Source organism: Ochotona princeps, chromosome 8, assembly GCF_030435755.1.
Source record: "Ochotona princeps isolate mOchPri1 chromosome 8, mOchPri1.hap1, whole genome shotgun sequence".
In the NCBI taxonomy this organism is placed as follows: domain Eukaryota; kingdom Metazoa; phylum Chordata; class Mammalia; order Lagomorpha; family Ochotonidae; genus Ochotona; species Ochotona princeps.
In genome coordinates this window covers 47170337-47192833 of record NC_080839.1, presented here as the reverse complement: position 1 = coordinate 47192833, position 22497 = coordinate 47170337, and the positions used below count along the sequence as shown (strand labels likewise).

Sequence of the window (22497 nt, the reverse complement as noted above, 5' to 3'; positions counted from 1 at the left end):
CAAAGGATTCAAAGCCATGGGAGCTCTGGCTGAGCGCTTCCAGGCTCGCCCTTGCCGTCATTCCGTTAGGCAGTACAATCTGTGACTGAGAAAACCCAGATGGAGCTAAACAGCAGCAGTGGAATCCAAGTGAGTGAGGAGCACTGCCTCTGCTGGCAAACACTTTAAAAGACTCATGAATAATTAGAATGGCTAATGAAGTCAACCTTCACCAGAAAATATGCACTTTCACCCTTGTCGCTGAGCTGCCTGGGAAACGTGACTCAACCTAAGCAGAGCAGAGGCCTTTGTGCCTTCTTCGCTGGCCTAGGGAGAAGAACTCAGGCTTGGCCTGCTGTGTTATGCCATAGCAGCTGGCCTAACCTCAGTGTTCACATCTGAGAGGCTCTGAGCCCATTTATCTTCTTCTTGTCTCTTCTCTGCTGCCACTGTAAGTCCACACTCTTTTTCCTACTTCCCACCAGTGCTTGGATCAGCTATGCCCCCTCTTACAGGATCATCTTCCTCCCTCATTCTGGGAAAGCCATGGATGAGTGGTCTTGGGTCAAAAATACAACCTTATGGCTGAGCTAGGATGCGTTGTGGCTTCTACTTAGCTGTGTTGTGAGGCCACCGTCACACCTGGCCTTCTGGGGCACACTTAGAGAGTTTCCTCCTCCCCCTCCCTCAACACCTAAATCCCACTCTCAGGACACCGCTCTGATTCTATCTTCTCTGTGAAACCTTCTCACTGTCTTATCTATCCCAACTGTATCTATTACTAATTAGACTATCCTCTCCTATCCTTGTGGAGAGGATAGTCTAGCTCTCTTTCTTTGTTAAAGATTTATTTATTTTTATTGGAAAGGCAGATATACAGAGAGGAGAGAGACAGAGAAGATCTTCCATCCGGACCATCCGAGTGAACCATCAGATGCTTCATTCCCCAAATGACTGCAACAGCCAGAGCTGAGCCAATCCGAAGCCAGGAGCTCTTCCGGGTCTCCCACGTGGGTGCAGGCTCCCAAGGCTTTGGGCCGTTCTCGACTGCTTTCCCAGGCCACAAGCAGAGAGCTGGATGGGAACCGGCACCCATATGGGATCCCGGCATGTGCAAGGTGAGCACCTTAATCACTACACTATCGCGCTGGCCTCTCCTTTTTTTTAAAATGTACTCACCAACAGGCTTATATCCAGATAAATGCCAGATAAAAACTGCATTAGGGGGCCCGGCGGCGTGGCCTAGCGGCTAAAGTCCTCGCCTTGAACGCCCCAGGATCCCATATGGGCGCCGGTTCTAATCCCGGCAGCTCCACTTCCCATCCAGCTCCCTGCTTGTAGCCTGGGAAAGCAGTCAAGGATGGCCCAATGCATTGGGACCCTGCGCCCGTGTGGGAGACCCAGAGGAGGTTCCGGGTTCCCTCCATCGGATCAGTGCGCATCGGCCTGTTGTGGCTCACTTGGGGAGTGAATCATCGGACGGAAGATCCTCCTCTCTGTCTCTCCTCCTCTGTGTATATCTGGCTGTAATAAAATGAATAAATCTTTAAAAAAAAAAAAAACTGCATCAGGGGGCAGCCCAGTGGTGTAATGCATTAAGCCTCTACCTGTTGCACCCTCACTCCGTATGAGTGCTGGTTTGAGTCCCAGCTGCTTCCTTTCTAATAAGCACCATACTAATGATCTGGGAAAGCAACAAAAGATGGCCCAGATGTTTGGGCCCCTGTACCCATGTAGGAGACCTGAAAGAAGCTCCAAGCTACTGGCTTCAAACTGGCCCAGCTCCAGATGTTGTAGCCACTAAGCGAGTGATGGAAGATTTCTCTGTCTCTCCTTTTCTCTGTGTAACTCCACCTTTCAAATAAAAAGAATCTTTTTTTTAAAAAAAGCCTATATTAATTGAGAAGTAAATTTCTCACTGATTAGCCAATCTTTGCTGTGAGGGTCCTCCCCTTTCCCCCAGATACAGAAATGAAACAAGAGAATGTGGAAACAATGTTCTTACCCACTTTCCTCAAGCCCATGACCCTTTGTGTCCTAATCAAGTATGTAGAGATCATTAAAAATCAATTAAAAAAAAAAAGAAAGAAAGAAAATGTGAAGCCCCTGCCAGGGGTAAGTTACTAAATCTTCCCATTCTCACAGGCCTGTTGTCACAATTCTTGGTCAGTAGAGAACACCTTAGCAGGGCTTAGTTGGCACTAGGACAAGGAATGAGAAATGAACTGCCCTATCTCCCACTAAAAGGGTTGTGACACTGACAGGCTGGGCCTTGCCTCTCCCTGAGATGCCATCGGGTGCATAGCCAGCCCTAATCTGCCCTGTGCCAGGGCTCTTGCCAGGAACACAGGCCTCCCCAGTGTGGAGGATGACAGCAGCCATGGGGCACGGGGACACCGAGACAGGCAGCAGGCAGGCAGCAGTCAATCTGGAGAAAGGAGAGGCAAGACAGAGCAGCAGCAGAGTCAAGGGTCCCGGCTCCCAGGCCCTGGATCCATGAGCCCAGTGGACATTACTTACAGAACACAAATGCAAAAAAGAAGATTACCAACAACTTTAAGAGGGCAACGGCAGGGCATTAAACTCCAAGTGGTGCTTCTATGGGGAGAGGTGGAATGCAGGAGTGTGGGCTAAACTCCATTGTAGATCCCTGTCGGGTCCCCTGAGGGTGGGGTCCTAGTGTGCCAGGCCACATCTGAGCGTCACTGGCATGACTTAACCTGTAAAAATACAGAGGACTTCTTGTTCTCTGAAAGAACACCAAATGGCGGATGACACAGGTGCAGCAGGAGGCCTGGGAGGTCCCGGGGCCCCTGTCATGTGAGTCCAAGGCAGCTTCCACTGTGGCTTCGCAGCGGCCTGCCAAGTTGGGGTCGGGGCTGGAGCTGCAGACATGGATCACGCGGCGACAAGGCCGAGGACAAGGAGTGGATCCCTGTCACCAAGCTGGGCTGCGTGGTGTAGGACATGAAGATCAAGTCCCTGGAAGAGATCTACCTGTTCTTGCTGCCCATTAAGGAGTCTGAGATCATTGACTTCTTCCTCCGTGCGTTCCTTAAGGACAAAGTGCTGAAGATCATGCTGGTGCAGAAGCAGACGCGAGCCGGCCAACACACCTGCTTCAAGGCCTTCGTCGCCATTGGGGACAACAATGACCACAGGGGTCTGGGCATGAAGTGCTCCAAGCAGGTAGCCACAGCCATCCAGGGCGACATCATCCTGGCCAAGCTGTCCATCGTGCCCGTGCGCAGAGGCTAATGGGGGAACAAGATCGGCATGCCCCACACGGTGCTGGTGAAAGGTGACGGGCGCTGCGGCTCTGTGCTGGTGTGCCTCATCCCTGTGACCAGTGGCACCAGATCGTGTCGGCTCCAGGGCCCAAGAAGCTGCTCATTGTAGCCGACATTGACAACTACTACACCTCAGCCAGCAGGTACATCACCACCCTGAGCAATTTCTGCCATCCACCCTCCTCAAATTTCCCTTCCACCCAAGGCCACCTTCGACGTCATCTCCAAGCCCTACAGCTACCAAACCCCCCACCTCTGGAAGCAGACCGTATTCCCCAAGCCTCCCTACCAGGAATTCACAGACCAACTGGTAAAGACGCACGCCCACGTGTCCGTGCAGAGGACCCAGGCCCTCGCTGTGGCTATCATCTAGTCTATAGAAGGAAAATAAAGCAATTAGCGTCTGAAAAAAAAAAAGAGTAACAGTGAATATTCATTCAGGGGATCCCTGAGTTGCCTTAATGGCTACTGAAACTACTACTTATTTACCTACTGCTTTATATGCACACAAGGATGTGTGACTTGGAAATACAGCTGAGGGAGGCTGTGCACCATTCATCAGCCAGGCACTTCCACAAACTCAAGACTCTTTCATGTTTGTCAGAACAGCAACAGTTACAACAAATCTTACTCAATTCTAATTAGGCTTCAGTAAGAAGATAAATGCATTGTCGCACTTTGGTTTTAAACTCAGTGTTAACCACGGTAAGCTGGGTACTTTTTCTCCCCCCTACATCTTTGATTCATGACCGTAGCTGAATGTTTATCCTAAAAAGACTTTTAAAAGGTTGATTGGTCCAACTGGTACTGCCTGGATCAGTTCCCACTATGGGTAGTGATTTTTCTTCTTTTTTTCCTCCCCAAATACAAGCCAGCAGTCCTCCTCGATAACAGGTTTCAACACAGTGATGTCACCTTGGAGAACTGAATTTCTGATGCAGGGTCTCCAGACTGACCATGTCTGGGAACGATGCATCCAGTGGCTCTGAACTTATCTTTGTTTCAACATTTTCAGATGCTAGCTGGAGCTGTTTGCCTCATCCAGCACCTACCTGCTAGGTTAACATCTGTGAACCAGTTGCTAACTGCTTGGGAGTTCTGGAGCCCATGGGAGTGAGCTGTACTGTCCAATAAATGTATGAGAACAGGAGTGAGGGGATGGAAATGAATTGCTGGGGGTGCCGGCCAGTTTTGAATATTGAATCCTCCACGGCTGCTGGTTCCTACCGGGGTGGAGCAGGCTTTCATTGACGCCTGTCTGTCTACCATAGCACTCCACAAGTGCTTATTGAACTGATTATGGCTCAAACCTTCTTCTTCTCCATTTTCTTTCTTTCATTATTTTAGATGCTCTTTACATAGTTGATCAGAGAAGGAAGGATCCAGGGAAAAGTGGGTGTGATCATTGTTTCTAAACTTTCTATTTCTCCTTCCCATTTCCGGGCGGGCGGGGGGGCGGCAGTGTGACAAGGGGGAGAAGCTATACCAAGCCTCCCAACCATCCTAGTACCTGACGACAGAAAACAGCTGCTCAAAATCAACCCAGGGTCCCAATGTGACACAAGCTCCAAGGGTTCTGCTCAGGTGGATGCAATAGTTCTGAAATTCTATCAATCTCACTGATTTATGGATGAGGAATCCCTTCCAATGCCCATTGGCTGACACAGTTGATCTTAGAGTCTCCATTCGCCTAGATGTTTGCTGTTATCATTTGACTGGAGTAATTGTTCATATGTTCTGTTCTCCATTCTCTGTTATGACACCAAATGTCCTCTGCAGGTCTCAATGAGCTACCATATCCTCTATGTATGCAATGGCCTGCTGTCTAGCACTCCATACTTTACACTGAGGAGAACCAGTTCTCACAGGTGGGCCCATGGACTTTGGGCCAAGTGGTCCAGGCCCTGCTAGACCCCCAATCCTGGGGCTAATGGATTTGGCACACACCATGCAGATGGGCCCAAGAACCTGAGCCCTGCCAGGCCCCCCACCCCTGGGGTTCAAGGATCCAGCACCCATCCTACAGGCAGGCCCAAGAACCTGGGCCCCGCTGGACTCCCCACCCCTAAGGCTCCTTCTCTCTTTTCACCTCCAAGTTCTTCCCCTGGAAACTCATAGATGTACCATCGGCCACATCTTTGCAAGAGATGTCTCCCTTGCAGTGCTGTTGTCAACACACTGCAGACCACTGTGTGATTCCAGTGGACTGCTTCCTTGCTAGCCACCATGCCACAGAAGCAACCAAACCCTGGAGCTCCATGGAGAAGCAGGTGATCAGATCATCACTGGTAGGAGGCAAGGCCCTTTTGTTTGTGGGTTGTTTTTCTAGGCTGAAATGAAGAATTCAATTACAGGCCCAGATCCCCATTAAGCCAATATTCTTTTCCCCTCTCCTTTCATGGAAAGTAGTAATAAATCTTGCTTTGGAGAGCCTCTGCCCCCTCATTCTGTCCCTCAGCTAATAAAATCAAGGCTACTCAGAAATTAGATTAAATAATTTGTCTCTCCTCTTTCTAGAAGTTTTGGAGCTCTCACTGACCTTTCTTGAGGCAGCAGAAATTACCTTTTCTTTTTTCTCCCAGGGGCTTGTGAATACCTTGTAACATACCAAGCAAAAGTAAAGAGAAGGGGTGAAATAGAAAAAGCAGGAAGTCTGGGGGTCAGCTGCCATGAACTGACTGGATCCAAGGCCTTTGTGAAGCCTCAGTTTCCTTTCTGTGAAATTTGGAACTCAGACGAAAAATCTGTCTTTATGGGTTCTTCTTCAGCTCTAAAAAAAAAAAAAAAAAAAAAAAAAAAAAATTTGCAGAGGGCTGCAGGCTGTAATTCTCCAGGCCTAAGAAAATCATTTTCTTTTTGATGGGAACATCTATTTTTCTCTTCCTTTTTTCTTCTCTTTTCTTTTTTTAATAGAACAGACAAAATGAGTTCAGAGTACAAATCCAACTGACTTCTTCTGAAACCGCAGGACTCATTTTCTGAAATTGTTGGCCTTCCATCAAAAGCCTCAGCCATCCTCGGGCTCGCCAGCCAGCTCCACCGCCCTGGGAGTCGGTCTCTGGGAGAGAACAGTGTTTTGAGAGAAGGCTTGGGCTGAGCAATGGCAGGCACAGATGTGACTGCAGAGAAGAACTTTACAGCAGCACAGATGGCATTTGTCCTTCATCTTCCACCCCCTACAGCCCCATCCAGGATTTGAGAGAACTAACTTACTATTTGCCAGCCAGCCCACTGATAGTATTTTTCAAGTGGTTATTCAGTGCATGAAATGATGATCCTTCAAACTTAGAACCCCATAAATGTGCAGGCCCTAGTGAAGGTTGTCACAAGAAATAGGAGAGGCTAACAGTATGACTATGGGGCCTGGAGCAATGGCCCCGTGGCTAGATCCTTGCCTTGCAAGCATCAGGATCCCATATTGGCATCGGTTTGTGTCCTGGCTTCTTCACCTCCCATCCAGCTCCCTGTTTTGGCTTGGGAAAGTAGCAGAGAATGGCCCAAAGCCTTGGGACTCTACACCCATGTGGGAGACCTGGAAGAAGCTCCTGGCTTCTGCCTGCAGATCGGCTCAGCTCTGGCTGCTGTGGCCACTTGGGGAGTGAACCAGCAGATGGAAGATCTTCTCTCGCTCTGTAAATCCGTCTTTCCAATAAAAAAAAACAACGGGGTGCGGGGTAGGACTATGGACTTTGTCATAGTCAGGGAAGATTTGGGTTCTAGTACTTTTACATCCTTGCTGTGGACCTATCAGTTCTTTGAACATCAATGGTCTCGTCTGTAAAAGGCAGATAATAAATAATATGTACCTGGGGCAAGAAGTAACTGAAAGAAAATCAATTATGGAAAGAGTTTGGCATAGTATCCAACACATATTACATACTCAATAGGTTCAGTCATTATTAATAGCAGTACAGCATTAATAATCCATGAAAGAAGTGACTCCTGTATGCCCTACTCTTGGAAGCAACTATGGTGTCACCATCACACACCCTTCTGAACTTTTCTTAGGTCTGAGAAGCAATTAAAATGGGCAAATGCATGGTAAATGTCTTTGAAATACCTAAAATTAGACTTAATGTCAAAATGCTATCTTCAGAGAGAATAAAATAATTTAAACAGCTGAAAAATTAATACATTTTTAAAGCTAAAAGGGGGACAGATGTTTGGCATAGCAGTTAACATGCCCTTGGGAGACCTGCAGCTCCCATTGGAATGCTCAGGTTCAAGTCTTGCCTCTGCTCTGGATTCCACCTTCATCCTGGGGGGTTGCAAGTAATTGCTCAGATAGCTGGGTCCTTGGCACCCAGACCAGAGACCCACGTTGGGTGCTAGGCTCCCAGCCACAGCCTGACCCAACTCTGGCTATTTTGGGCATTTAGGGAGTGAACACATCTATCCTGCCCTCTCTACTTGGGGCTCCACCTTTTCATTAAATAAAAATACATAGTTATTTTAGAATGAGAAGAGAATGGTTTTTGTCCTTTGTTGATGACACAGGTACATTTGAAGTCTTTCCCTGGGTTGGGGTGACACTGAAGCTGCATTCAATGAGAGAAGGAGAGGCACTGGGGATTGTTGCAGGCTGTGACACCATATGGCCTGAAACAAGATTCACAACACCTGCTGGACTGAAAGCATCCATTCTTCCATCACCTCCACCCCCTCGCCACTCCCAGCAAATCAGATGGTGCTGTAAACCCAGAGGACTGAGGCACACGACAGACAGTGGCTCATCGTTGAGTGAGGACAACGTCCCCAGTGAAACACCAATCTTGGCTTTTACTTTACTTTTTCAGATGCACGTTGAGTGCGCGACTGTGTGCCTAGGTGTCATCAGCCCTTACCATCAGCAGCTCCCTGAAAGGATTGCTTACATTGGCGGCTCAACAGCAGATTCAGTCTGGCCTCCCCAGCAGATGGAAATGGATAGACAGAAGTGCAGAATTGTTTTCTCATGTATGGCCCCAGTTGTGAGGCATCTCACGCAGAGAAATGGCCCAACCACCCCCTGGAGCAAGCTTCCCAAGCTGTCCAGCGAGATCTGGGAGATGGAGATGACACAAGGGGAGACAGGGAAATGTGGCCAGGACAGAAGTGAAGACAGCAGGAGAGGCCATTTGAATTGGAAAAAATATATATATCATGCAAATCCTCTCTCACTTGTGGGGAGGAAGATATGGCAGAGCAGGCAATGTACATGCAGAAACCTCCAGTAGCAGCCTCGCTGCTACAGTCATCAGAAGGGAGTTCAATCAGCCAGATGAAGACCAGGCCAGTCACAGCAGGAAGAGGAGACGGATGCAACATTCATCTCCTGCTGCTTCCTGCAGTGCCTCACAAGGGACATGTTCAGGAGAGCATCGGGAAGCAGCTCATAGATGCTTTGAATCAGATTTCAACAAGAAAAGAACCTTAACAGTAGGGATTCTCAAATGTGGAGAACATATGTGAGTTATCTGGAGAGCTTGTAGAACTATCAAAGCCCAGGCCACAGCTCAACCTAATTACATCACAATCTCTGAGTATGAGGACTCCCCACCCCCCGGCATGGAATTCTTCAAAGCTCTTCATGGATTCCAATGTGTACATGAACTTGGAAACCACTCTCTCCCCTAGAAGATGCCTTACGACTACTGGATGATATAAATACACTGAATTGGCTCTAGTGACCTTGGATGGGAGTATACATAGTTAAGGTGTAAGGAAATGGCACATATAGTTAATGGAAAATAAACAGCATCCTTAAGAAATTAGCCTACCCTGGGGCCAGTGTGGTAGCCTATATGCTAAGTCTCTGACTGGAACACTGGTATCACATATTCAAGTATCCCAAATCAAGTCCTGGGTGTTTTGCTTCTGACCCAATTTACTGCTAATAGTCTGGGAAAGCAACAAGGCCTTGAGTCCCTGCACCCACATGGGAGATTCAAAAGAAACTCCTGGCTCCGAGCTTTGGATTGGCCCATCTCTGGCTGTTGCTCCATTTGGGCAAATGATCCATCCAACAGGTAGAAAATATCTCTTTCTCTGTAACTCTTTCAAGTAAAATAAATAAATCTTTAAAAAGGAAGGAAGGAAAGAAGGAAGGAAGGAAGGAAAGAAGGAAGGAAGGAAAAGAGAGAAAAAGAAATTGTCTGCTTTATAACAGAATAAGATGGATGCTTCCTGATTTGCTTAGTTTAACTTTAAAAGCAGTTCTCAGTTCAAGAAAAACAATTCAGCAGAGACAGGGCCACATACGAAAAAAAAAAAAAGAATTAAATTCAAGTAATTAAAGAGTGAGGACCTTGAACTTGGTATCTGGGAGTGAGACATAAATGAAAGAAGTTCATTGCCATTATGGATAGAACAATTTGCATATTTTTGCTTCATAGAATGTTCACATCCATGACCTAATTTTAACTCGCATCTCTGTGAAGTAGGCAGAGAAAGTATTCTTCTCTCCCACTTAGACAGATGGGAAAACAGATCAAGCGTCTCCTGATTGACTCAGCATTACATAGTGGCAGGAACGGAAGCAGAACTGGGGTTCTGTAGAAAACCTGGCTGCATGTCCTTCTGCAGAGCATGCAGCCTCGCTGCCCCGGAGGAACTCTGAAAAGACAGGGCAGTTACAGCAACGACCACCATGATCAAATAGGCAGGAGTCGAACCAAAGAGGTCTGCTCTTAGGGGGGAAAATATCTAGAACAAATGCCAAGAGACCTATCAAGGTGGTGGCCAAGTTCTGGACTCTCTGCCCTTGAAGATACCTCATGAATACTGAATGTTGTGAACACACTGAATCGGCTCCAGTGACCTTGGGTGGGTGGACAGAAACAAGGTCAGGGGGTCACAGAAATGACTTTTGGGATCAGAAAGTAGAAGTACCAATTCTTGTGCTTTGGGCCTCCATTTGAAAGTGGCCATGAGTTGTTACGCGAGATTCTGTTGTTGCCAGAACCAGAAATTTATGGGTGTGAACTGAACCACGATAGGCTAGAAGGGCAAATCAGAAGCCCAACACAAGAATGCAGTTGGGGGTGGGGGGAGAATCCCAGATTCTATGTAATTACAACACAATGTAATTAATGAATAAATTTAATAAAAAAAAAAGAATGCAGTTGGGGTTATAGAGAGGGCTAGAATGGAGAACTTGCAAACTGCTAAAACTTCAGGGGATTTGCTCTCTGTATCTTTCATTTCCATCTGTATTTTTGTTCTTACTTTCTCTGCTGTTTTGTCCTCATGTGGGGTCAAAGACAGGTACTCACAGCTGCCAAGTTCATATCTCAGCTGCATGAACCAGCTCCATCCCCAGCCAATTCTCAAGTAAAAATTTATGCAGAAGGAACTCTTTGAGCTCAACTCAAAAAGTACCCTGCCCTGATTCAATCAACTGTGAGCAGGGGCCAGGGTTCACATTAGGGATAAACAACTGCTGGAACTTACCCACTATAGGGCACTTATAGATAGAAATCATTCAAGCTGAACATATATCCCACATTGTCTACCACTCACACCGATTAGGTTGGCTACACATACAAATACAAATGGAGAATAAAAACGTTGGCAGTTATGTTGAGAAATTAAAACTCTCATGTAAGTGGTAACAAAAAATACCAAGTAAAATGGTGCTGTCCCTATGGAAAGGTTTCTCAATAAATAAAATCATCCAACTAATCAATTAATACAATTCATATATTAACATAAAATAGAAGTAATTGCCCAAGAAGTCTACCACTGGCTATATACTCAAAAGGTTTGAAAATGGGTGTTTAAACATAAGATTGCACACAATACTGATAGCTGCAAAAAGATGGAGGCTCAAAATGCCCATCAATTGTGGAACTGGATAAGTAAAATGCACTATAGCCATTTACTGTAATATGAAAAGAAATGAAGGGCCTGCCTGCGTGGTTGCCTGGAGGCTAAAGTCCGCGCCTTGAACACACACCGGGATCTCATATGGGCACCAGTTCTAGTCCCGGCAGCCCCGTTTCCCGTTCAGCTCCCTGCTTGTGGCCTGGGAAAACAGTAGAGGATGGTGCAAAGCCTTGGGACCCTGCACCTGCATGGGAGACTTGGAAGAGGCTCTTGGCTCCTGGCTTCGGATCGAGTTCAGTTCCAGCCATTGTGGCCACTTGGGGAGTGAATCAACAACAACAACAACAAAAAAGATCTTCCTCTCTATTTCTCCTCCCTGTATATCTGACTTTTCAATAAAAATTAAAATAAATCTTAAAAACAGAAGACATCTGACGTTCTTAAAAAAAATGAAATGAAATGAAATGAAGTCCTGAGGCATGCTAAGACATTGCTAAACTTCAAGGTTATGCTGAGTGAGAGAAGCCAGATAAAAAAATTGCATGTTACATAATTCCATTTCCTTTTTTAAAAAAAAGACTTATTTATTTTTATTGGAAAGTCAGATTTACAGAGAGGAGAGACAGAAATATCTTCCATTCCCTGGTTTACTCCCCAAGTGGCCACAATGGCCAGGGCTGAGCCAATCTGAAGCCAAGAGCCAGGAGCTTCTTCCAGGTCTTCCATGCAGGTGCAGGGTCCCAAGGCTTTGTGCCATCCTGTACTGCTTTCCAGGCCACAAGCAGGGAGCTGAATGGGAAGTGAAGCAAACAGAATATGAACTGGCGCCTATATGGGATCCCGGCACATGCAAGGCAAGGACTTTAGCCACTAGGCTACCTCATTAGATCCTATAATTCCATTTCTATGAAATACCCAGAACAGGCAAATCCAAAGAGACAAAAGGCAGAATAGTAATTGTCAGGGGATGGGTCTCTTTTGGGGGTTATAGAACCATTCTGGAACCAGCAAGTGGTGGTTGTTGTGCAGCATTTGGAAAGTACTAAGTTTCACTGAATTGTGAACTTGGAAATGGTAAAAATGGGCTGGGAGTTGTGGTAGAATGGGCCAAGTTGATGCTTAGGTTGCCCAGGAGTGAGTCCCACGGCCCCTTCCAATTCTAATTGGTGTACATCCTGGGAAATGGCAAATAATGGTTTGGGGACTTGGGGAGTCCAAGTCAAATGGGAGAGCTAGACAGAGTTCCTGGCTCCTGGCTTCAGGCTGGACCAGCTCCAGCTTCTGTGGGCATTTTGGTAGCTAAACAGTGATGGAAGACCACTCTCTCCCCTCTCTTACTCTGCCTTTCAAACGAGCAAAAAAGCTTTAGAATGGTAACTGTGTGTTTTGTCATACATGTTTGCTACATAAAAATGCTCTGACACAGTGTCCTAAGCCAAAGTGAACTGCGGCTCTGACGTTTGCCTGGTCTTTGTGCCCACAGGCTGTTGGCACTAGAGTGGGTTGTACAGCAGCAAAAAAACAGCAGGATGCTCTGAGAAGACTTGTCAGTTACTCCCAAGGATTCACAGGTCCTACAAACACGAACTGAGATTTATCATGTGCCAAGCTGTGCCAGGCATCAAGTATGTGAGGAATAAGAGGCCTAGTGCCTGGCCTTTGAGGGCTGACTGATTATGGGAGCAAACACAGATGAATAGGTAATTTAAATATTATGTAACAAGTGCTGAAATGGATCCAGGATGTGTGGGGAATTAAGTGAGGGAACATCTGATCTGGTCCCTAAAGGATAACAGGGCTCCCCACTCTCACCGGGGGTGATGAAGGAAGAGAAGGGCATTCAGAAGGAGATGAAAAAACGCTGGGAGGCACAGTGATACGTGAGCTTGAGGCAAGGAGGAGGGGTATTTTTAAACAACTTAGGGGGAGGCCTGGTTTCAGGGATGGTGGAGGGGTGCCGGACATCGACTAGCTCAAACTGCGGTTGCCATCTTGGTACCCTTGTGTGCCTGCACCCTCCTGCCCCTCTGCCCACCTTGTCGTAGCCCCGTTGGGCTGCACTCCAGCGGGCAGCTCCTCTTCCACTGACATCTGGGCTCTTAGGCTCTGCTGGGGAAAATAACGGCCCACGCAGGCTGGCAGAAGGACAGTAACCCAGAAACCCTTCTTGGCCACCCAGCCGGCAGCCTCGTCCTTCCCCGTAACAGCTCTCTGCCAGGCCTCTCCCACGCTGGGCTTCACGCAGCACACACAGGGCCATCAGGCGAGCCCCTTGTTCTCGGGCATTGGATGTGAGAGCTGAGGAAGGACCGCCTGACCAGGTCAGGGGAAGCCCCTCAGAGCACAGTGTCCCAGGAGCAAGAGGGCTCAGGCACGCAAGGACAAAAAGTAGCAGAGGGGTGGAGAGTCTCAACACCGCTACAGAAAGCAGCAGGACCAAGAGACGGCAGTTCGGAGGAGGTTGAAAACCTAGCACGCTCCGATTTAGCAGTGGGCAGGTTCCTATCTGAGTGGGCAGGGACGGCGTCCGGGCAATCAGGCGCGGAGGAGGATGCGTGGAAACGCAGGTGGGTTCAGCACCGGGGAACAGGGAATTAGGGGCGTGCTAGGCAGAAATCCCGTGCCTCTCCGCGCTGCTTGCTAGGAGTGGGGAGAGGGAGGAGGGGATCTGAGGTAACAAGGTAACCAATGGCATCCCCACACCTAGAAAGGCCAAGGTGGGGCTGACTCTGCCCAGGTTTCTGAGCTGTCAGAGAACCGGGGAGGTAAACAACAGGAGAGAAGATAAGGCTGGGCTGCCCTGCTAGCTGCGCTCTCTGGACAGTGTCCTGCTCGCTGCACTCTTCCTCCCCAGCCACTCCCTGCTTATGAGGCTTTGCCACTACCGTGGCACTTGCTACAGCTGCCATCAGAGTTTCCACCAGGCTATTGCACCCTGTATGTTCCCCTAAGGGTAAGGCACTGAAACCAAGTGGGGTTAGGGCGAAGGAATCATCCAGGTGGTCCTTTGATGAAGACAAGGTCTATAGCATTTGCCTGTGGTAGTCCCCATGAGCCTGAACCCAGATGTGTTCATTCTCTGGCCTGAAGCAGCACAGCTGGGCCAGCCCCCTTCTCCACCCCATTCAAACGGAGCCTGTGGGTTTCCTTCCCTGCCCACAGCCTGGTCAAAATTGGAGCCTCATTCTGTAACCTTAGAAGCTGGCCACCGGAATCCAGCATAAGCATCTTTGGAGTTGGCCTAACACTCACCTGCTGTCTTTTCTCTTGATCTCTGGTGAAGCACTGGGCTGACCTGGGTGCAAGGCTCCGTGCAGCAGATCCTACAGCCCAAGTTAGGCCCACATGCTGCTCCCACTAAACTCTGACTCCTGCACTGAGACCCCAGCACCCAGCAGGGGTCTTCTGCCCACTTTTCAGCCAAAAATTCCAGTTTCAGCCAGGTCACATGGGTGGCAGGTACACAAGCACTTGGGTCATCTTCTGCTGCTTTCCCAAGTACACTAGACAGGAGCTGGATGGGAAGTGGGACAGCAGGGTCTCAATGGGAGCCCATATGAGATGCTGGCATCATAGGAGGCAGCTGAACATCCTACACAACGCCAGGCCCTCCGTTAGCAATTTTGTGTGAGCAGAGTCCGAGGCTTAACAGCCAAACCTCCCTGGAAGTCCAATATCCACCATCCAGCAAATACACAGTTCACATCCAGTCAGGATGTGGGTGCTCTCCACACACTGTCCATGTACTGTTCTTGGCAGCACCACTTCCAGAATCCGTCTAGAAGGCAGACAACACTTCCCATCATTTTCTCTGCTGCCCTTTAACCCAGACTCTTGCAGCTGCCTCTGTGCTGGCTGGCTGGCTGGCTGGCTGGCTTCCATCTGTGCTTCAAAAGTGCATGTTCTACCCAGCACCCAGTGGGATCCCGTCATGAAGTAGGCTGGACCACATCACTCCTGGGCTCACCTCCTCCCAAGGATCCTCCCACCTCACTCAGAAGGACAAAACCAAAGCCCTGACCATGACACACCCGGTGTCTGGCCCCATCACTCTCTGACCTCCTTTTCAATTGTGCTCTCCACCTGACTCCTATGCCCCAGCCACCCACCCACACACACACCACACCACACACACATACCACAAACCCACACAAACACACACACACATTTCATACTTTTGCCCATGCAGCAACCCAAACGTAAGTTCTGTGAGGGCCTTTTGTATCCATTTCTGTACCTGTAGCACACAGCAGCATACACAGCACTGGATAAGTGTTCAGCAGAGATGTAATGAAGTGATGAATAAATGCCCAAATATGAACTGGGCTGCCTACTGCCTTGTCCTCTTAGCCCTGCCATCTCCACCACTCAGACCTTCTGGAAACCTGTGCAATGTTGAGGGGTCTGCCTCGTGATTTTTCAGTTGGATGCAGCTGTAAGGCCAAAATTACTTTTAAAATTACTTGTTTCTGGTAGTGAAACACAAAGCCTACTGAGATATATATACAAAAATAACCATTTGAGAAACTGGAGGGATGAACACTTATAAACACTAAATTATTATTTATTATTATTATTTATTTTATTGGAAAGGCAGATCAGATTTACAGAGCGAGGAGAGACAGAGAGGAAAATCCTCTATACACTGATTCACTCCAAAAATGGCCACAATGAACTGAGCTGATCAGTTCAGGAGCTTCTTCCATCCTCTACTGCTTTCCCAGGCCACAAGCAGGGAGCTGGAAGGGAAGTGGAGCAGCCAGGACATGAACCAGTGCCCATATGGGATCCTGGTGCTTGCACGGTAAGGAATTTTTTCTTCTTTTTTTTAAGATTTATTTTGTTGTTGTTGTTGTGTGTGTTTGTTTTGTTTTGCAAAGTCAGATATACAGAGAGGAGGAGAGACAGAGAGGAAGATCTTCCGTCCAATGATTCACTCCCCAAGTGGCCAAAACGGCCAGAGCTGATCCAATCCAAAGCCAGCAGCCTGGAGCCACTTCTGGGTCTCCCACACTGGTACAGGGTCCCAGGGCCTTGGGCTGCCCTCGACTGTTTTTCCAGGCCACAAGCATGGAGGTGGATGGGAAACCGGGCCGCCAGGACTAGAACGAGCACTCATAGGATCCCGGTGTGTGCAAGACAAGGACTTTAGCCACTACGCTACTGCACCTGGCACACAAGGTAAGGATTTAACCACTCAGCCATTGCATCAGGCCCAATGGTAAATTATTTTCTGAAGTTGTTGCTGAGTAGGATGCCTACATTCCATATTACAGTGCCTGGGTTCAAGTCCCACTCTGTCATCTTTGATCCAGCTTCCTGTTAATGTGCACCCTGGAGGTCGCAGGCCAGCCAGTGGCTCAAGTACGTGGGTCCCAGCCACCTGCACAGGAGGTGTGGATTTGGATTGTATTCCAAGCTCCTGGATTCAGCCTGGCCTAGCTCTGTTTCAGGGAATAACCAATAAGTGCAAGATCTATCTGTTTCTCTCTTTCTTCTGCTGCCCTTCAAAGACAATGAAATAAATTTTTTTTAAATCAAAGAAGGTAATCATATTGAAAAAGACATGCATAAAAATATGTCTTCCAGGCCCAACATGGTGGCCTAGTGGCTAAGGTCCTCGCCTTGAACGCGCCGGGATCCCATATGGGCGCCGGTTCTAATCCCAGTAGCCCCTCTTCCCGTCCAGCTCTCTGCTTGTGGCCTGGGAAAACAGTTGAGGACAGCCCAAAGCCTTGGGACCTTGCACCTGCACCCGTGTGGGAGACCCAGAAAACACTCCTGGCTCCTGGCTTCGGATTGGCTCAGCTCTGGCCATTGCAGTCACTTGGGTAGTGAATCATCAAAAGATCTTCCTCTCTATCTCTCCTCCTCTCTGTACAACTAACTTTGCAATAAAAATAAATAAATCTTTTATATATGTATATCTTCCTCAAGTGATTTAACTCCAACATGGGGCCCTTCTTGGGGACCAGGTTTTTCAGGAGTAGGGCTGGCAGGAGAATTTTCTGTTTTGTTTTTCAATAAGCTCTTCAGATAGGCATTATATAAATTCTCTACAACCCTTCTCAGAAGTGTTTCACTTAGCTGCAATACCGCCTTGCACTGGAGAATTCCACAAGCTTTCTATTAATTGCCCTTGAAGGCATTTACTTCCTGGAAGAAGCACATTGTAAGTTATGAAAACAGAAAACCAGGATATTTTTATAAGAAGCTCAGCCTCTGTGCGAGTCCTGTGGCAAGCAGCTGAAGGACAACCTGCCCCAGCCGCAAACCCATTTGAAGGTCTTAGGGTCCCCACTGTTGGATACCACTGTTAATTTCCAGTCATCCATCTGGAGTCCTCCATAGTGGGAGGATGTGAACTTAAAGGACCAGAAAACCTCCAAAATAGCTTCTGCCCATTGTCCCAGCACACTCACTCCTCTTACACACAGGTAAAGGTTTCCCTGGGTTCAGGGATGTTGTCCACTTGGTCTCAGGTATTCCCTAAACTCAGTAATTCAGGCACACATACAGGTATGGAGCTAATACACTGTTTGGGGTGCCCATATTCCACACAGAAATACCTTGTCCAGCTCTGCTCCTGCTCTCAGCTTCTTGTTCATGTACACCCTGGGAGGCAGCAAGCGATGGCTACCTCCCAAGTGGGAGACCGGCTTCTGGGCTTCTAACTTCAACCTAGCTGGCCCTGACTATTATGGGCATTTGAGGAGGGAACCACAGATGGGAGATCTGTTAGTTATTTAAAACAGCTTAAGTTCTAGTTCATACGATATTACGATATTATTACGCGCAGCTAATTCCCGCAACTTGGTTCTTTACCGTGAGCTGAAAACACCAGACGCAACGAGGTATCTTAGGAGGTTTATTCCAGCGGGGCAGGAACGGGGTGGAGGTGGTGGAGAGAAAAAGGGAAGAGGGAGGGGAAAGGGGGAAGGGGGAAGGGAGGCCGGAAGGAGAAGAGAGAGAGCAGCCGCACCTGGGGGCCTCTTTGTCTGCAAGGTGTGGGGGGTGGGGATTGGGAGGGATTGAAGGCAGGCCCCAGAGGATTGGTGCCTGCAGGTGAATGCCTAGGGATGATTGGTGAGTGGGCAGGGTTGGGGAAGGGGCTGGAAGATTAGGGGTGGGATTATCAGGTGGAATGCCAGGTTACATCTGATTGGTGGATGGCTAGACCGGCGCGAATTTCGTGAGCTGTGAGGAAGAGGAAATGGCGCCGGGTCCAGGGTAGGATATTCAAGTAACTCCTTACAACATCTCTTTCTGTCTGTCTCTCTGTATGTCAAATTAATAAATGCCTCAATGATGCTTGGGATGCCTGCATCCCATATCCAAGTACTTGGGTTCAAGTTCTGCCTCCTGTTCCAATCCAGCTTCCTGCTAATGCCTAACCTGGGAGGCAGCAGGTGATGAAGCAGGTGATGGATCCGTGCTCCGGTGTGGAGAACTGGTTGGAGTTCCTGGCTCCTGGCTTCTGCCTGGCCTAGCCCCAACTGTTGGGAGCATTCGGGAAGTGAGCCAGTAGGTAGAAGTTCTCTATATGCCCTTCTTTCCATTGTTCTGCCTTCCAAATAATAATCACTAAGAAAACAAATAAATACATAAGTAAAAATTTGGTGATGCAAAAGCAACTTCACTGGACTCTCTATGATCACTGCACTCAGCCAAACGGAAAATACAATACACATGCACACAAGTCCCGTCTTGGCCCGCGAAACCTCACTTTGCAACTCCCTAACTCTAGAGTGATCCTCGCAGGCATAGCAGCATTGATCTTTGGTGTTGATCTGGTGTCTGCATCCCTGTCTCTTCATCCTTCTTCACCTCTCCGCGCCCCCAACACCTACTCTGCGAGCAGTTCTGTCATCAGTTGTCTGTTATCAGTGCCAGTGCTGCTTTTCCAGCCACATTTCTCAGTTGAGCCAGTGACTGTGGGAGGGGGAGGCAAAGGCCTCTACTTAGATCTCTGAGATACTGCAGTTATACCAGCTACCATTTGCTGAGGGCTGACTGTATAGCTTACCATACCAGGTGCTTTGTGCAAATATTACACTGTTTAAATAATGAGTTTACACAGCATGATTTAATACATGTCAAATATTTAATACAGTGTGGCATACAGTAAATAATTTTAGAAATTATAAATTATTTTTTAAATAATTTATTCATTAAAACTGCAAAAAAAAAAAAATCTTTAAAATCCATGTATAAATATATGACTCCAAAGAATGTACTCTTCCCACAATACCATTTGGATTTTTAACCACGAAAGCCTCAGGTACTTCTGCTCACTAGTGTGTCTAGCCTGAAACTTGTGGACACGTGGAAGCCTGTCCTAAAATGCTGATTGTTTTCCTTAGACTTTATTGACCATTTACAACTTTTCCATCTGCTTTCTTGCTCTCATTCCTTCCCAGAGCAGTGGAGGTTCTTTTTTTCCCCAGCTGAGACTCAGAGCATCTTGCTGCTCTGAGAAGAAATCAAAGTCCCCAGAGTCCCGCGATGTCCCAGTCAAGCTCCAACATAAGCCACTTTGACTGACCGTTGTTCCCAAGAGCCGGCCTAGGACACAGCTCATCCTTTGGTCTCCTTCCTGCTAGGACAAGATCCACAGCTGAGATTGGCTAGCTAATGTGTGACACTGCTCCACGCCCCACTCCCTCCTCATATTCCCCCCAGCCAATCTCCAGGTTTCTGGATTAGCATGCCTTTCTAGGAAAGTGGGTGTGTGATTCCCTGCCAAGGGGGCTGAGGGTTGCATCAGAATCTGGTGTGAATATGGTCAGTCCTGACCAAACCAGAGACAACACCAACAAATAAAACTCCCTCTTCCCATGTCCAACTGTTGCTCAAACTGGGAAGCCAGCTGGAGCCCAGTGTTTAAACAGACACCTGTCACGCAGGGGCTCTTACCGGCAGCCCTTAGGGACTGGAGACTGGGTTGTGGTACAGCCTTCTCAAGGGGTTCTTTGCTCCTCAAAAAAAAAAAAAAAAAAAAAAAAAAAAAAAAAGCCAAAAGCCTCACCTTAGATCTGGGTATTCTGAGTGGCACCTTCTTTCAGCTGAATTCAAGATGAAGTCCTCCTACAAGGAGAAGTCCTCCTGTAGGCTGCTTTGAGACTATCTCAGGAGCCACAGTGAGAAGCATCCTCCACATTCCTGGTCAACCTCAGTCTCCCTGAAGCCAATAAGCACAGATTGATGGTTGTTTCTCATCCAACTCAAGCGAAGCTCAGAGGACTGCCTGTGCTCTCCCAGAGGAGAGACCGGGTCTGCACAGGCTGAGGAAAGCCATTCTAAGGCTTCTTCCAGGTTTGGTTCCTAGGACATGATGGTGGATGTGATGGTTCTTCTCCCTGAAATCATACTAGGAAAGTAGTGTGGAGTGCTGGTCTTGAGTAGGTGTGGTTTAAAAGGTCTTCTTCAGAGCCGGTGTGATGCCTCAGTGGCTAAATCCTCACCTTGCAAGCACCAGAACCCCATATGGGTGCAAGACAGATTCAAGTCCTGCCTGCTTCACTTCCCTCCCAGCTCCCTGCTTGTGGTCTAGGAAAGCAGTAGAGGATGACCTAAAGTTTTGGGATCCTGCACCTTTGTGGGAAACCTGGTGGAAGCTCTTGGCTTTGGATCAACTCAGCTTTGGCCATTGTGGTTACTTGGGAAGTGAACCAGTGGATGGAAGATCTTTCTTTCTATCTTTCCTTCTCTCTGTAAATCCGATCTGCCATTCCAATAAAAATAAAAGCTTCAAAAAAAGTTTTCCTTCCTTGCCAATGCACAGGACTCTACATCTTCCTTGCTCCACAAGATCCATCATCATTCCTCTGCCCATCTCACTTATAGATCTAACTGGGCCTCACAATCGTGCTGATACCAATATACAGTGAGGTCCTAAATGCAGCTGGCAGCCCCTCCCCCGTACAGGGCCAGATTCCTGGTGTCCAGGGTCAGGGTTGCCTAAATCCCAGCTGGGAAAGCATGCTGCCTATTTGAGCTCCCAGACTGAGCAGGCCCCATCTGTGTCTTGCCCTCTGGAGCTCTGATGGCAGCAGGGCTCAGGGGCTGGGCACAGTGCCTGGGTACAAGAGACAGCAGCAAGGCTGAGTGCAGGGGAGAGGCAGGGAGTCAGGAAAGACCTGGAAAACACCACTAGACATCAGTAAGCCAGGGAGAAGGGTGGTCAGCAGCCAGCCTAGTGCAGAGTAACAGGCGAGGGAGTCCCTCCAGGAAAATGGGAGAACCAGAAGGTAAGAGTTGAGGGCAAACCAGGAAAATAGTCAAAACAAAAGCAAAAAGCCAACCAGCTGATATTTTTCATGCTGTTTAATTTTATTTTTGAAGATGTTTACATAGTAGGTTAAGGTGGGAATTGTCGAGGGTTAGGGGAAAGTGGACATTGTTTCCACATTTTCCTTTCTCTTCTTATATCTGGAGGAAGGGGAGAGATAAGAGGAGAAGCTGCACCTAGCCTCCCAATCACCTCAGTACCCTGGAATTGGGGATGGCCACCTGCTGTCATCCCAGGGTCCCTGTGGAGCTTGCTCCTAGGGTTCTACTTGAGTGATTTCGATAGTTCTGAAATGTTGTCGATCTCACTAATCTAAGGATGAGGAAATCCTTTCAAGGTCCATTGGCTGACATAGTGCAACTTAGAGTCCCCAATCATCCAGATGTTTGCTGTCAATGCCTGGCTGGGGTAGTTGTCCAATTTGTTCTGCCCTCCAGCCTCTGCTGTGGTATCGCACGGCCTCTGCAGGCCCCAAGGGACTACCTTCCACTTCTCCGTCTGATCCACTGAGGAGGCCCAGTTCTGACACACGCATTCCATGGTCAGCAAGTACAATGGCCTTGTCAATGGAAATCCTTCAGAAGTCCTCCTCACCTGCAACATACTCCCTGAGCAGTCCTCCTCCCACACATTCCCTTGCCCCTTTCCCTGATCAATCCACAGTCCCTGTGCCCCAGGGATGCACGGGGCGCCCTGCACCAAATGGGGCTCACGCAGGCTGACCCAAGTTGGGCTGGGGGCCTGCAATGCCAAATTCCCCCCCCAATACCTTTTTTAAAAAAGAAAAATAAAATACAACAGGCAACTATGCTGGTACACTGGTATAGTTAACACAAATTTGGCATTAACCAGCCTAGGATGCCAACGAGCTATTGGTTGCTTTTCTCCTAGCTGTATAACATTTGCCTAGGTATAAGGCAGCCTAGGCCATTGCCTACAGCTGGGGCAACCAAATGATTTTTTTTTAATTACTTATTTATTTATTTATGTAAGGCAGATTTACAGAAAGAAGGAGAGACAGAGAAAAAAATCTTCCATCCACTGGTTCACTCCCCAAACGGCAGGGATGGACTGCTCTGAAGCCAGGAGCTAGGAGCTTCTTCCAGGTCTACCATGTGAGTACAGGGACCC

General features: G+C 48.0%; 1 pseudogene; it reads left to right on the top strand.

Moving 5' to 3' along the window:
* Positions 1 to 2886: 2886 nt before the first annotated feature.
* Positions 2887 to 3642, top strand: LOC101536573 (small ribosomal subunit protein uS5-like; annotated as a pseudogene).
* The last annotated feature ends 18855 nt before the right edge of the window (positions 3643 to 22497 follow it).